The 12,623-nt window shown below is 48.9% G+C and overlaps 1 protein-coding gene across 3 annotated transcripts in view; it reads left to right on the forward strand.

The window, feature by feature from the left end:
- Positions 1-12,623, forward strand: part of ELFN1 (extracellular leucine rich repeat and fibronectin type III domain containing 1) — a 182,092-nt gene that overhangs the window by 139,306 nt on the left and 30,163 nt on the right. The gene's annotated exons all lie outside the window — the stretch shown is intronic.

Consider the following 12,623-nt stretch of genomic DNA (forward strand, 5'->3'; position numbering starts at 1 on the left):
CTGGCAGCTGCAGCGGTGGGATGTGGGTGTTTACGCTGAGGCCAGAAGGGGGCAGTGGGGTTTGCTTGCTGAAACACCTCAGGGGACAGCCCATGGATGAGAACTTGGGCTCCAGCTGCAGCCGATGAGCTGAAGCAGGCCGGTAGGTATCACCGACCTGGGGACCGAGCAAAGCTCTAGCACTTCGCTGCACCATGTAGGTGGGGCACTGGCTAGAAACATCACCGCCGGCTGCTCTTGCTGCCAAGGTCTGCCTGTTATGTTGTTGGTTTGGTGCCCCGGTCTTCTCAAATGCCTGCAGCCTCCCGGTTCTCCCTGGGGATGCCACGAGTGGCAAGCTGGGTAGGGGGGTGGGATGGGTCATTAGTAGAGCCAGCAGTACTGTTCTTGTTACAGCGGGTAGTAAGATTCTGATCTTACGTTAGGGCCCTGAATGGGAGGGACTGCAGGATCAAGATACAGCGACAACAGGCCTTGCAGTCTAACACAAACAGGATTCCAGGCACGAGCAGTCATGCAACACCTACAGAGCTGTAGGCAAGGTGGCTACCGACAGCAACAAACCTCTCAACTACCCAGCCGCTCATCTTGTGTCTGGGCTAGACAGAGTATTATTCACTCCCTGTACTTCTTGCTCATTCGTGCCACTGGCAATGCCATATGCAAATGCGTGAGATCTCCTCGGCTGCTGTAAGCCGTGTCATTCTGTTCCTGTGTAAGTAAATGTCAGCTGCAACCATAGGTGTAGAAGGCTCGGCGGTGTTCAGCAGAACGGCCTCTAGACAATGCGACTGAGATGAGCCCTGGCCGAAAACCGACTGGCAGCAGGCAGCTTTCCTGGGGGGAGGGGATTTCAAAGGCCCTGCGGGCTGTTAGGCTCCTGACTCGGACTGCCAGTGAAAGTCAATGGCTGTTCAGCGTCTGTCTCCCCCTCCATAAAGCCAACCAGGCGATGGAGAACTGGGAACTGAGACGCGATCATTAGTGTTTCATCACATGGCCCGGCTGACGGATGTTCGCAGCAGCCTCTTGTCATTGACTAGAGAAGTGGGCGAGTAAATGTCAGTGCCGCCTGGTGCCTGTACCCATGATGAGAATTAGGGCCCTATTACTAGTAGTAGTAACTACCCAGGTTCCCCTTAGTGCAGGTACTCGAGGGCTGGAGTTTGGGGAGGTGAAAAATCAAGGTTCTGGCTCTTTGCCATCCAGGGCTGTCTGTGCTTTAGCTAATCATTTTGTCAGTGGTCCACAGCAAATGGGTTTGTTACACCTCGTCTTCCACCACGTAAGTTCCTGCAGCCCATTCACGTACCTCTGCAGCCATCGGGGTGGTAGTAACTTACTGCAGCGGGTGGGGATACCACAGAGACCTTGTGCAAATGCTAGAGTGGTGACTCTGAGTTACGGATGGTTACCATGGAGATTTCGTGTAAATGACAGAAAGGGAGTTGTATCCATGGAGCCAATGATCCCAGAGAGCTCTGGGGCAAATGCCAAAATGGTAACGCTGCTATTGGTCCCACAACGGGTTGGCATAAAGGAGAGAATGGTACCTCTCTGACCTTGCTCTTGCATGGTGCCATAAAGATTATGGGCCAGACGTTGTTCTCAGTGGCACGTGCTTAAATCTGACAGTCAGGCCCTTAATATGTATCTAAACCTGTTTTTCTTAGGAAGAAGTATCACAAAGTAGTCTCTTGCTTGCCTCCGGGCTCTTCCTCGTTAGAATGGCTGCCTCTCATAGCTTCTTTTTTTTCTTCAAGCTGTATTTTGTTTTGTGTTGCCTGTTAATTATATGCCCTCCGAGTATCCTCCCCGCACGAATAGTTCAGAGGAGCCCACAAAGCAAGCCCAGGGCTGCCCAAACCGAGAGCGCTCTGACAATCGACGATGAAAAGCAACCGTGTCGTGCACAGGTGTTATTCAGCAGCCACAGATGTTAGACATTTTTCAATTAAAAAGCCCCTAAATTAAAAAAAAAAAATCGTGAGACAAGCTGCGCATTCTGCGAAGACAAAGGAACAATCCGTCACTAGCGAGGCACTGGGCACGCTCTCTTCTGGGCATCAGAACGTTCAGCTGGTCAAACAATGCGATCGGCTAAACATCTGCGGGGACTTTGTGTTACAATGTTGTTCGGAACATTTGCTTTCTGGTATTGGCAATGGGCCTTTTGCCCGCGAGTGTGTAGATGAGGAGTGTTTGCTCATGCAGTCCTAGCTCTTGGGCCTGACTCTCCTCTCTTTTACGCTTGGGTGCACGTAGCATATAGGAATTGGGTATATCCCTTTAAATAGTTTGAGAGTCCTCTTGTAGCATATACTCAGTAGGCAAAGTTATTTGCCCAACACCATGCCCGGTATTTGTACTGTTCTGGCTATCTTAGGCACTTCTATAGCCACTGTCACCATAGTAACGGAGCACCTTGCAACATCCCTGTGCGGCAGGGAAATATTATTATCCCCATTCTAGAGATGGCACAGTGAAGCATCTAGAGACTAAGTGACTTGCCCAGTGTCACCCAGGATGTCAGAGCAGGAATGAACCCCTGGTCTCCCACAGGCCAGGCTAGCGCTGCAACCACTGGGCAATACTTCCTGCCTTCCAGCAAAATTGTGGCATAAGAGTAAAAGACAACAGCATAAATTGTGAGTAGCTTCAGTAGAATTACACCATTGTAGAACTGGTGGAGGTGAGATCAGAGTGAGACTTTACCTCTTCTGTGACTTCAGGGACCCATGGGTTGAATCGTCAGCCCAGGCCAGCTCAGTCTATCCTGTGTGACAGTGTAGCTCGGCAGAACAAGGACGTGCATCCGAAGGAAATCAGTGCTGGTCCTTTAAGTACTTAAACCACTTTTAACCAGCCAAAGGTGTGTGGTGCCAAGATGCTGGTCCCACACCGCCAAGAACTGCTGAGTTGTATCCTTTTATAGATGCTCTTAGCCGCCTCTGACACTTAAACCGCACCCTCCTCCTCCCCTCGGAAGCTCCATGTGTCTGTCATTTAAAACTGGACTGGAGAAAGCTCTATGAATATTCTGTAGGGGAAATTCTTGCATTCACAGGGGATGGGCCAGATGGTCTAACAGGTTTTCCCAACCCTAATGTGTCTGTTTTTGTTCACATATGTGCTCAGAATCGTTTGTCACCAGGGCACTGCTGTGAGGAAGCTCCCCGCACTGGCATTACCCTTGCCACTGTGCTATCTCGTCAATGTCTCCCCTGCCCTATGTTGCACCCATTGCCAGCAGTTATGAATAAAACAATATCCAATTATTCCTCTCTGTTTTCCCCCCCCCCATACAATATATCATTTTTTAATTTAAAAAATGCCTGGTGGAAGCGTAACAGGCTATTAAATGTTTGGATCCGTAATTAACATCAAACCCCTGACTTAAAATCTTTATGGATTGAGCGAGCTCCATTAGCCGCTACATGAATAATACCTCCGCGCTGCTCAGAGTTCCACCAGGTTAATATCGGCTCGTTTCTGTTCAGAATGTTCTAGCTGAGGGAAGGGCCACTCCTCTCCCGCACCTCTTCCCCCAGGAGCTGAGCGCAGGATCTGGCCATTTGCAAAACATTTACAAAAACAAAACCGTACCAAGCACACTCAATTCTGCCCCTGGGAAGTGGATGAGAAAAAATGAAATTCATGTGAGTCGTGTCACTTAATGCAGGGCTGGAAAGCACCCAGATGAGGGCTGGATAAGAACCGATACAGAATAGACAATCTCCCCCAAAATAAATCGCTACATGTAAATAAAGTAACTGCTTTTCTGAGCCAGTGGTTCGAGCAGCAAGAAAAAGATAACGTGCCACTGGCTATCTCTCGCAAGGATCGGAATAATGAAGGAGAAACTCCCGTCAACATGGAAAAGAGGCAATTGTTACGGCCTTCTTTAAAACAGGAGAAAGACAATGAAACTTGTTTGGGAACTCACAGCACGTTTGTGGCTTGAGACCCCTCCCCCACCCCAAATAAAGGACGGAGAGAAAGCAATTTGTCTTCTGATCTATGCTGGTGCCAGGCGAGGGGATGGCCTGTTGCAGGTGGGAAAGGGCAGGCTGAGATCTAAAACAGAGCTAGAAGAGTTGCGGGGCTGTTGTTCTCGGGTTCCAAGAACAAGTTTTGTATCATTCACATGGCAGAGCATCACAGTAAAACCAGTCGCAGCTGCTCTTGGGCACCTTTCGGTGTGTCAGAGGCTGTGTGACTCCATCCATCTCACTTGTTGTCTGACTGGAGGGCCCTGCCTGCAATCACTCTTAAACTGCCTCTGCTGATATTCTTAGGCCAAAATTTGGGGTGCCACAATTTTTGGATGCCCAGTTTCAGAGACCTTCGAGGGTCCTGGTTTTCAGAGGGCAGATGCTCAGCCCTGGAGATCTGAATCCTCCCTGCACTGTCAAACTTCACTTTGGGCACAAAGAAGGCTCCGTCATCCCTGTCAGGGTGGTTAAACACTGGAATAAATTGCCTAGGGAGGTTGTGGAATCTCCATCTCTGGAGATATTTAAGAGTAGGTTAGATAAATGTCTATCAGGGATGGTCTAGACAGTATTTGGTCCTGCCATGCGGGCAGGGGACTGGACTCGATGACCTCTCGAGGTCCCTTCCAGTCCTAGAATCTATGAATCTATGAATCCCTGTCTATCCTGGACCTCTCTTTGTATGTTCTCTGTGGTGTTCAGTTCCATGAGTTTTCTGACTCTAAGCACTGGTCAATGAAGGAATTCTTTCATTCAGCCCTTCCGAGGTGTTCTTCCAGCTGCCTCTGGCATGCCTGCTATGGCAGATACTCTGGCTTCATTCTGAACACATGTCCCAGATATTTCCACCTTCTCTTCTGGATAGCTTGAGGCCTTGTCTACACTACAGAGTTTTGTCGACAAAAGTTATGTCGACACTCAAAAAGCGCTATAATAAAAATCAGCATTACATGTTCACACCCGCTCCCTCTGTCAGCAGAGAGTTTCCACAGTTGGGGCACTATCATCGACCGTGTGAACAATGCACTGTGGGTACCTATCCCACAGTTGACACCTTCTGTTGCTAGGTCCTGTGGGAATGCGGAGCAGATCGCAGCGCATCTTGGGACTGGGCTCAATGTCCCATCATGCATTGTTTTCTGTCCCAGCATTCCATGGGCTTCCGGCTTTCTTTCGCAGCATTTTTCAACTGTCCTTGTTTCCTGTGCACCCCAGCATCTTTGTGAGAAGGGATGGATCCCGCACTGCTCTCCTATGCTCTGATAACTGTCATTAAGACATCATGGATGGCCGTGCAGTTAATCACAATGTTCCTAGCTGAAGAAGATTCCCAATTGCCCGACATGCTGTGTGAGATGGCTAGGAGCAATTTTAGATTGTTTTTGGCATTCACAGAACAGCTGCAGACAGTGGACCGTTGCTTTGGGGCTTGGGAAACAAGCCCTGAATGGTGGGATCGTATCGTCATGCAGGTCTGGGATGATGAGCTGTGGCTACAGAACTTTTGGATGCAGAAAGCCACCTTCCTGGAACTGTGTGCGGAGCTTGCCCCAGCACTATGGTGCAAGGACACCAGAATGAGAGCTGCCCTATTGGTAGAGAAGTGCGTGGCAATCACTACATGGAAGCTGGCGACTCCAGACTGCTACCAGTGGGTCACGTATCAATTTGGAGTCAGGAAGTTGACCGTTGGGGCTGCGTTAATGCAAGTGTGCAGGACAATTAATCGCATCGTGCTACGAAGGACCATGACTCTGTGAAATGTGCACGAAATAGTGAACGGCTTTGCAGAAATGGGTTTCCCTAACTGTGCGGGGGCGATAGATGGGACACATATTCCAATTTTGGCACCAGACCATCTTGTAATGGTGTACATCAATAGGAAGGGGTACTTCTCCAGGTGCTTGTGGCTCACCGGGGGCATTTCATGAACATCAACATGGGGTGGTCCGGGAAGGTGCATGACACGCCTCTTCAGGAACACCGGCCTATATAGAAAGCTACGAGTGGGGAGTTTCTTTCCAGACCAGAAGATTACAGTGGGAGATGTTGAAATGTCCACGGTGATCCTGGGAGACCTGCGTACCCCTTACCAGTCATGGCACATGAAACATGGACGACGGTAAGGAGTGGTTCAACAACAGGCTGAGTAGGTGCCTGATGGCAGTGAAATGTGCCTTTGGCAGAGTAAAGGCGTGCTGGCGATGCCTTTATGGCAGGTTAGACCTCAGTGAGGATAATATTCCCATGGCCATAGCTGCGTGTTGTATGTTGCATAATCTTTGTGAAGCTAAGGGTGAAAGGTTTGCTCAGAGGTAGAGGGTTGAGGCAGAGCACTTGGCCGCTGATTTTGAGAAGTCAGCTACCAAGGCTATCAAAGAGGCCCAGAGGGGGGCAATTCGAATCAGGGAGGCTGGCTTTGAGGCAACACTTTGACAATGAGAACCAGTAATGTATGCATCTCTGTAATGAGTGCAGCAATGTTACATTACATGTAGTTTTCCTAGGAAGCAATGGTGAAATTTGGGGCTTTACATTCCAGTAAGCAAATGATTAAACTGCCTGTGTATGTATTGGTAGTGCCTGCTATCTCAATTTGTAGGAAACAAATAAAGATGAGTTACCGTTCAAAAACTTTGCTTTTAATGCACAAGAAACAACACACACACGGAGCTGAGAGTAAGCAGGGAAATGAGGGTACATCTACTCCATGCTTGTGGCTTCCGCCCTGCTCCTTATGCTGCTCGCCTATCTGCCGCTTTGGTCCCTGCACAAGTGATTACCAAACGGCATGGGAAAGTTTCCTACAATGGGGGAACGAACAAAGCAGTTCTGCCAAGGAACCTTCTGCAGAGGATTGCTGAGTACCTCCAGGAAACTTTCCTGGAGATGTCTCTGGAGGATTCCCATGAGATCCTGGTGTGCATCAACACCTGTTCCGCCGTAGAGCTTAGCTGCACAGGGAAATGTCCAGCACACAGAAACACAGCCAGCCATGTACATTTCTATACCCTGGACCCATCTCCACACTACACAAACCACAGCCACTTACCAGGTGTCTCCTCTCCTGCTTCTTGCCTGACGGAGAGCAACTGCTGAGACTGGTTAAACACCTCCAGAGTGGTGAAAACTTCCTGGCTGCCTGCCCCACCGGGCAACCCTGCCAGGAGCTCCACATCATCGTCTCACTCTCTCTCTTAATCAATGACTTCATCCTCTGGGTTAGGTCCTCTTTCCGCTGCCTCTAGGCCCGCTGAAGTATCCATGGGGCTCTTGGTGGTGGAGGTGGGGTCGCCACCAAGGATAGCGTCCAGCTCCTTATAGAACCAGCAGATCTTACATGCAGCACCAGAGATACAGTTTGCCTCCCTCCTTTATCTTTGCTCTGCACTGCAGCGTGTCCAGATCATAGCCCTTTTCGCACAAGCCTAGAGAAATCTGCCCATAGGTATCAAATTTCCTACAGCTCAAGCACAGGTGGGACTGCACAGCCTCTTCTCCTCATATACTGAGCAGATCTGGCAGCTCCGCAGTGGTGCAAGCGGGAGAGCGTTTGCTGCGATAAGCCGCCACGGTCACCTGGGAAGATGCAATGAGACCTCTCCACGCCAAGCCAACAAAAACGAAATTTCAAAAATTCCCAGGGCTTCTAAGGGGGAGGGGGGCATGGTTGTTTACCCGTCTGCCGGGCAGTGGAGTTCAAACTTCTGACCAGAGCGGTCTGGATGGGCATTGTGGGACACCTTCTGGAGGCCAATTAAAGCAATAAAATCAAGCATGGTGTCTACACTGGCACTTTTGTTGACAAAAATTTTGCGCAAAACAGGGCATTTTTGCCGCCAAAAGTTGCATCTCAGTGTGTATGCATTCACTGTTTTGTCAACAAAAGATGCCTTTTGTCGACAAAACTCCGTAGTGTAAACAAGACCTCAGAGATAAGGGGGTTGCTGAACTTTCTGCCAACCTTGGCATTCGTTACAAATTCATTCAATTTAATGTCTAGTACTTTCCGGAGGCATTTGCATTGGAAGGCAATTAGATGTCTGTCTGTACCTTTGGTGGATTTCCAGCGTGCACATCCATATGTTGAGGTGGAGATAACATTTGAGTTGAAAATTCATAGTTTGGTCTGTAATGGCCAAATAATCTTGTTTAAGCTGGTGAATGCAGCTGGTACCTTGGCAGTTTGTGACATTATTTCCTTCTGGACATCCCTCTTGGCTTGCCCATTCTTGCCAAGGTGTGTGAATTGCCTCACCTCTTATATTCCTTTGCCTGATAACATAAAGCTAGAGCTGGGAGTCGCTGGTGTTCTCGTTAGATTTGTTTTTTCATAACTGACTCCCATGTATGACTGAACAGAACACCTCATTCACACCACACCAATCCCTGTGGCAACTGCAGCAGTTGCTTATCTGCAAAATGAATATTAGGAGAGTCTCTCTTGCACTGTTTGTCAATGCACTTGGAGTAGGTGAAAATAGGGAGAAGCCAGCTGTCCGCAGATCACCAGCAAGGTCTCTGTTGGCTAGAGGTGATCCATGGGACCTCTGTCTTATTGTGAAACCTGGATGAAAGTTAACATCTGCAGAGCGAGAGTGTCTAGCAAAATCCTAGTGATGTTCTTTCAGCTCCCCTCTTTTCCCCCATTCATTCTGACATTAACCTTGCCCTAGAACGGGGTTTCTCAAACACCCGGCCCATCTACATCGGCAGGGATTTCATCCGGGTCAGCCAGACTCTCATCTATCCCCAGAGCGCAGACCAGGTCATTCTGGAGCCTTTTCGCACACCTGGCTGCTCTGAGACTTTAATGGGGGATCCAGACTCTGAGCACTATACAGTGAGGAGCACAAGACAGATCAATCAATAAGGTCTGATCCTGAGAGGCGTCCCTCATGGGCCTGATCCTGAGAGGTACTGAATTCGCCCAGGGGCCCGGTCTCATTGGGATTGAGCGTGCTCAGCGTCCCACATAAGGCAATCAGGAATGAGCAGCATTGGGCTTCCAAACTGGAAGATGAAATTAAAAGCCCAGCCTAGACACTCATGGAGGACCAAACAGTAAGGGCCCGATTAAAAGCCCATGGGAGTCAATGGGAAGATTCTCAGCGGCTTCAATAGACTTTAGATCAGGTGCTAAATTCACAATGGGTAGAGGCCTCTGGAATGACAGACACTCTTGGGCAGAGCTATCCCATGAACACAAACACTGAGGCCAGACGTAGCAATGCCCAGAAGCTAAGATACACTGTATACACCACTATGGCGGTGAACCAATGCAGCAGGCAGCCCTGAAAAAGGAGCACAGAGGCAGGCTGTGCACCAAGGCCTAAGATAAACTTAGTCAAAGTTCTGACCAGAAGTGCCTCTGTTCTGGTGTGGGGGGAACCGCACCTGTCCTGTAGCATCCTGGAGGGATAAAGGATGATATTTTAATCAGCTGAGTTTTAGTAACCCTCCCCCCCCCCCCCGAGTTTTGCTGAGCAACGAAGCTGAAAATTAATTGCTTATGGGGTTTATTTAGGGAGGTTTTGCTCTTTCCCCCCCATCACAGATTTACTGAACTTTAAATCAACAGAGTGTGGATGGCACAAAACAGAAAAGACAGGGCACGCACTGGGCACGCCACCTCTCCTCTCCCCATCAATTTCTCTGTCCATCTCTCCATTCGTTCCTCTGACTGCCCCTCTCCCATCCCATTGGGATGCCGTTAAGAATGCAAGGCCGGCGGTCAGTCTGATTTCAGCGTCTCGGTTGTAATCCAGGCCCAGCAGCGATGTACACTCACTCAGACACAGGTTCAGTCGAGCGTGTTCTGCTGAGTCAGGTCCGTGTGGAACTTGGCCTTAACAGAAGACTGCGGCTCTCAGAAACAAAAGCCAAGCTTTTATGGATAAATATCAAATGAATTAGGAGGCAGGTTTTAGAATAAAGAATTGCTTTGGAATCCGGGCGTAGTATTAATTTATCTTGAGACTACAGCCTCGCTTAATACCCACTAATGTAACTATGCACAATCAGCACCCCAATGCTGCCAAATGCAGGCCCAGCCAAAGCCAGGCATGGTCAGTGGCACAACACCCTGACCTTGCCAAATCCAGGGATGATAAGTGTTGAACCAGCCTATTTCTTTAGGCTCCCTAGAGACAATATCCATTAGAGCTAATCAAACATTTTCTGGTGGATCGAGTGCGCCCTCATATTTAGTGTTGGGCATCGCATGCGTTTCTATGTGACTAGAATGATCACTGGTTATTTTGACAGTGCTTTCGTGCCATGGGCGCTGTACAGCATAAACAGAAAGACGTGGCCCTTACCCAAAAGAGCTTATGTCTGAGCCGTGATGCAGCAAACAGGGGTAACAAACAGGCTGGACGATGCAGTGGGAAGGTAGACGAGCAGTAGGACGGGGCAGATACTTCAGCTAGGGCAAGCGCACATTAGGGGCTTCATTTAAAAGGGCTGTTTATGAGAATTGTTAGCATTGTCTCACTTCTAGTGAGCAACAGCACAGTAAGTGCTTTCAATGAAGACACAAATACAGGCAAGAAATGTGGTCAGTTACGTATCATGGATGTGCGTTACCTGGGCCAGAGCCTCCCTTACATTGTCCCAGACAGAGGGAAGTCCATTTACCAACAGCAGATGAGCATGGCCAGTGCTTAATTTATAATGAAAGAGGTGCTGGGGCTCACACAATTTTTTTTACTTTCATAACTGACACGGCAAGCCCAGAGGTGTCGGGGTTATGAACTGCCAGGCCCAGAGGTGTCGGGGTTATGAACTGCCAGGCCCAGAGGTGCCGGGGCTCTGAACTGCCTGGCCCAGAGGTGTCGGGGTTATGAACTGCCAGGCCCAGAGGTGCCGGGGCTCTGAACTGCCAGGCCCAGAGGTGCCGGGGCTCTGAACTGCCTGGCCCAGAGGTGTCGGGGTTATGAACTGCCAGGCCCAGAAGTGTCGGGGTTATGAACTGCCAGGCCCAGAGGTGCCGGGGCTCTGAACTGCCTGGCCCAGAGGTGCCGGGGCTCTGAACTGCCTGGCCCAGAGGTGTCGGGGCTCAGCCCTGGCAAGGCCTGGCACAAATTAAGCACTGGGCATGGCCCATTCCAGCAGCCTTCTAGCATGACAAACATATCTCAGGTCTCTGGGGAGAATTCGCCATAAAGCCGGCATCAGAGGCAGCTACGTCATTATCAGTTTTGTGGGTAATGGCTAGATTTTCAGTAATTCACTCAGCTAGATGTTACATAGAGAGGGTTTCCATGTTGCTATTTTCCCCATAACCAAGGCTGCACTCGTATTGTCCCTGATTCAGCAAAGCACGTAAGCATGTGAATTGGGGTCATTTTCACATCATACATTTTCTATATCGTGAAGAACCACGGTTTGGTTAGTACTGGCTGTGGTGTCCGCTCCTCTCAGAAGGGATCTTGCTCTGAGTGACGTCAATGAGCATTTTGTCATTTAGCTCAGCAGGTTCGGGATTGGGATTGGGGATTCTCCCCTTTTTACAGTCTAGCGGTTCTCCTATTTTGGAGCTCTAATTGAATTGTATATTTTGAAAATAAAAATTTCCCCTCTGGTTCTATTGGGCAGGAAGGAGCTCCAGCACCTCAGCGTACAGGAAAGGAGGAGAATAGTGAAGGAAGAAAGAAAGAAAGGAAAATTATTTAAAAAAAGGCAAAACAGTCTGAGTGGGACACTGAGTGCAGAGCAGGAAATCTAATGTTAAACAGTTAAAAAAGTTAAGCCACCACCCAGCATCAGAGCATCCCTGATATTATTGTACATAAGAATGGGTCAAACCAAAGGTCCATCTAACCCAGTATCCTGTCTTCTGACAGTGACCGATGCCAAATGCTTCAGAGGGAATGAACAGAACAGGGCAATTTTGAGCGATCCATCCCTTGTCATCCAGTCCTAGCTTCTGGCATTTGGAGATTTAGGGATGTCCAGAGCATGGGGTTGCATTCCTAACCATCTTGGCTAATAGCCATGGAAGGACCTGTCCTCCATGAACAGATCTAGTTCTCTTTTCAATACAATTTTACTTTTGGCCTTCACCACATCCCCTGGGAACTGGTTCCACAGGTTGACCGTGCGCTGTGAGAAGAAGTACTTGTGTTTGTTTCAAACCTGCTACCTATTAACTTCATTGGGTGACCTCTGGTTTTTGTGTTATGTGCAGGGATAAAGAACGTTTCCCTATTCACTTTCACCACACCATCCATGATTTTATAGACCTCTAAATATCCCCCTCCCTTAGTTGTCTTGTCTAACCAGAACAGTCCCAGTCTTTTTATTCTTTCCTCATACAGAAGCTATTCCGTACCTCAAACCCCCTAATTATATTACAGGAGAGCCTAAAAACCACAATCGGGATTGAGGCTTCACTGTGCGAGGTGCTGATCATACATGTAATACGAGCCAGTCCCTGGTCCAAAGAGCTCACAGTGTAAAGCCAGAGAGAGGAAGTGTTGCTATAATCCCCCTTTTAGAGATGGGGGAGGGAGGCACAGAGAGATTAAGCGATTTGACAAGAGTCCCACAGGGAGCCTGAAGCAGAGGTGGGATTGAACCCACATCCCTAGAGTCCTAGTTTAACACCTTCACCACAAAATCTGT

The sequence above is a fragment of the Chrysemys picta genome, chromosome 10 (genome assembly GCF_011386835.1).
Source record: "Chrysemys picta bellii isolate R12L10 chromosome 10, ASM1138683v2, whole genome shotgun sequence".
Lineage (NCBI taxonomy): Eukaryota > Metazoa > Chordata > Testudines > Emydidae > Chrysemys > Chrysemys picta.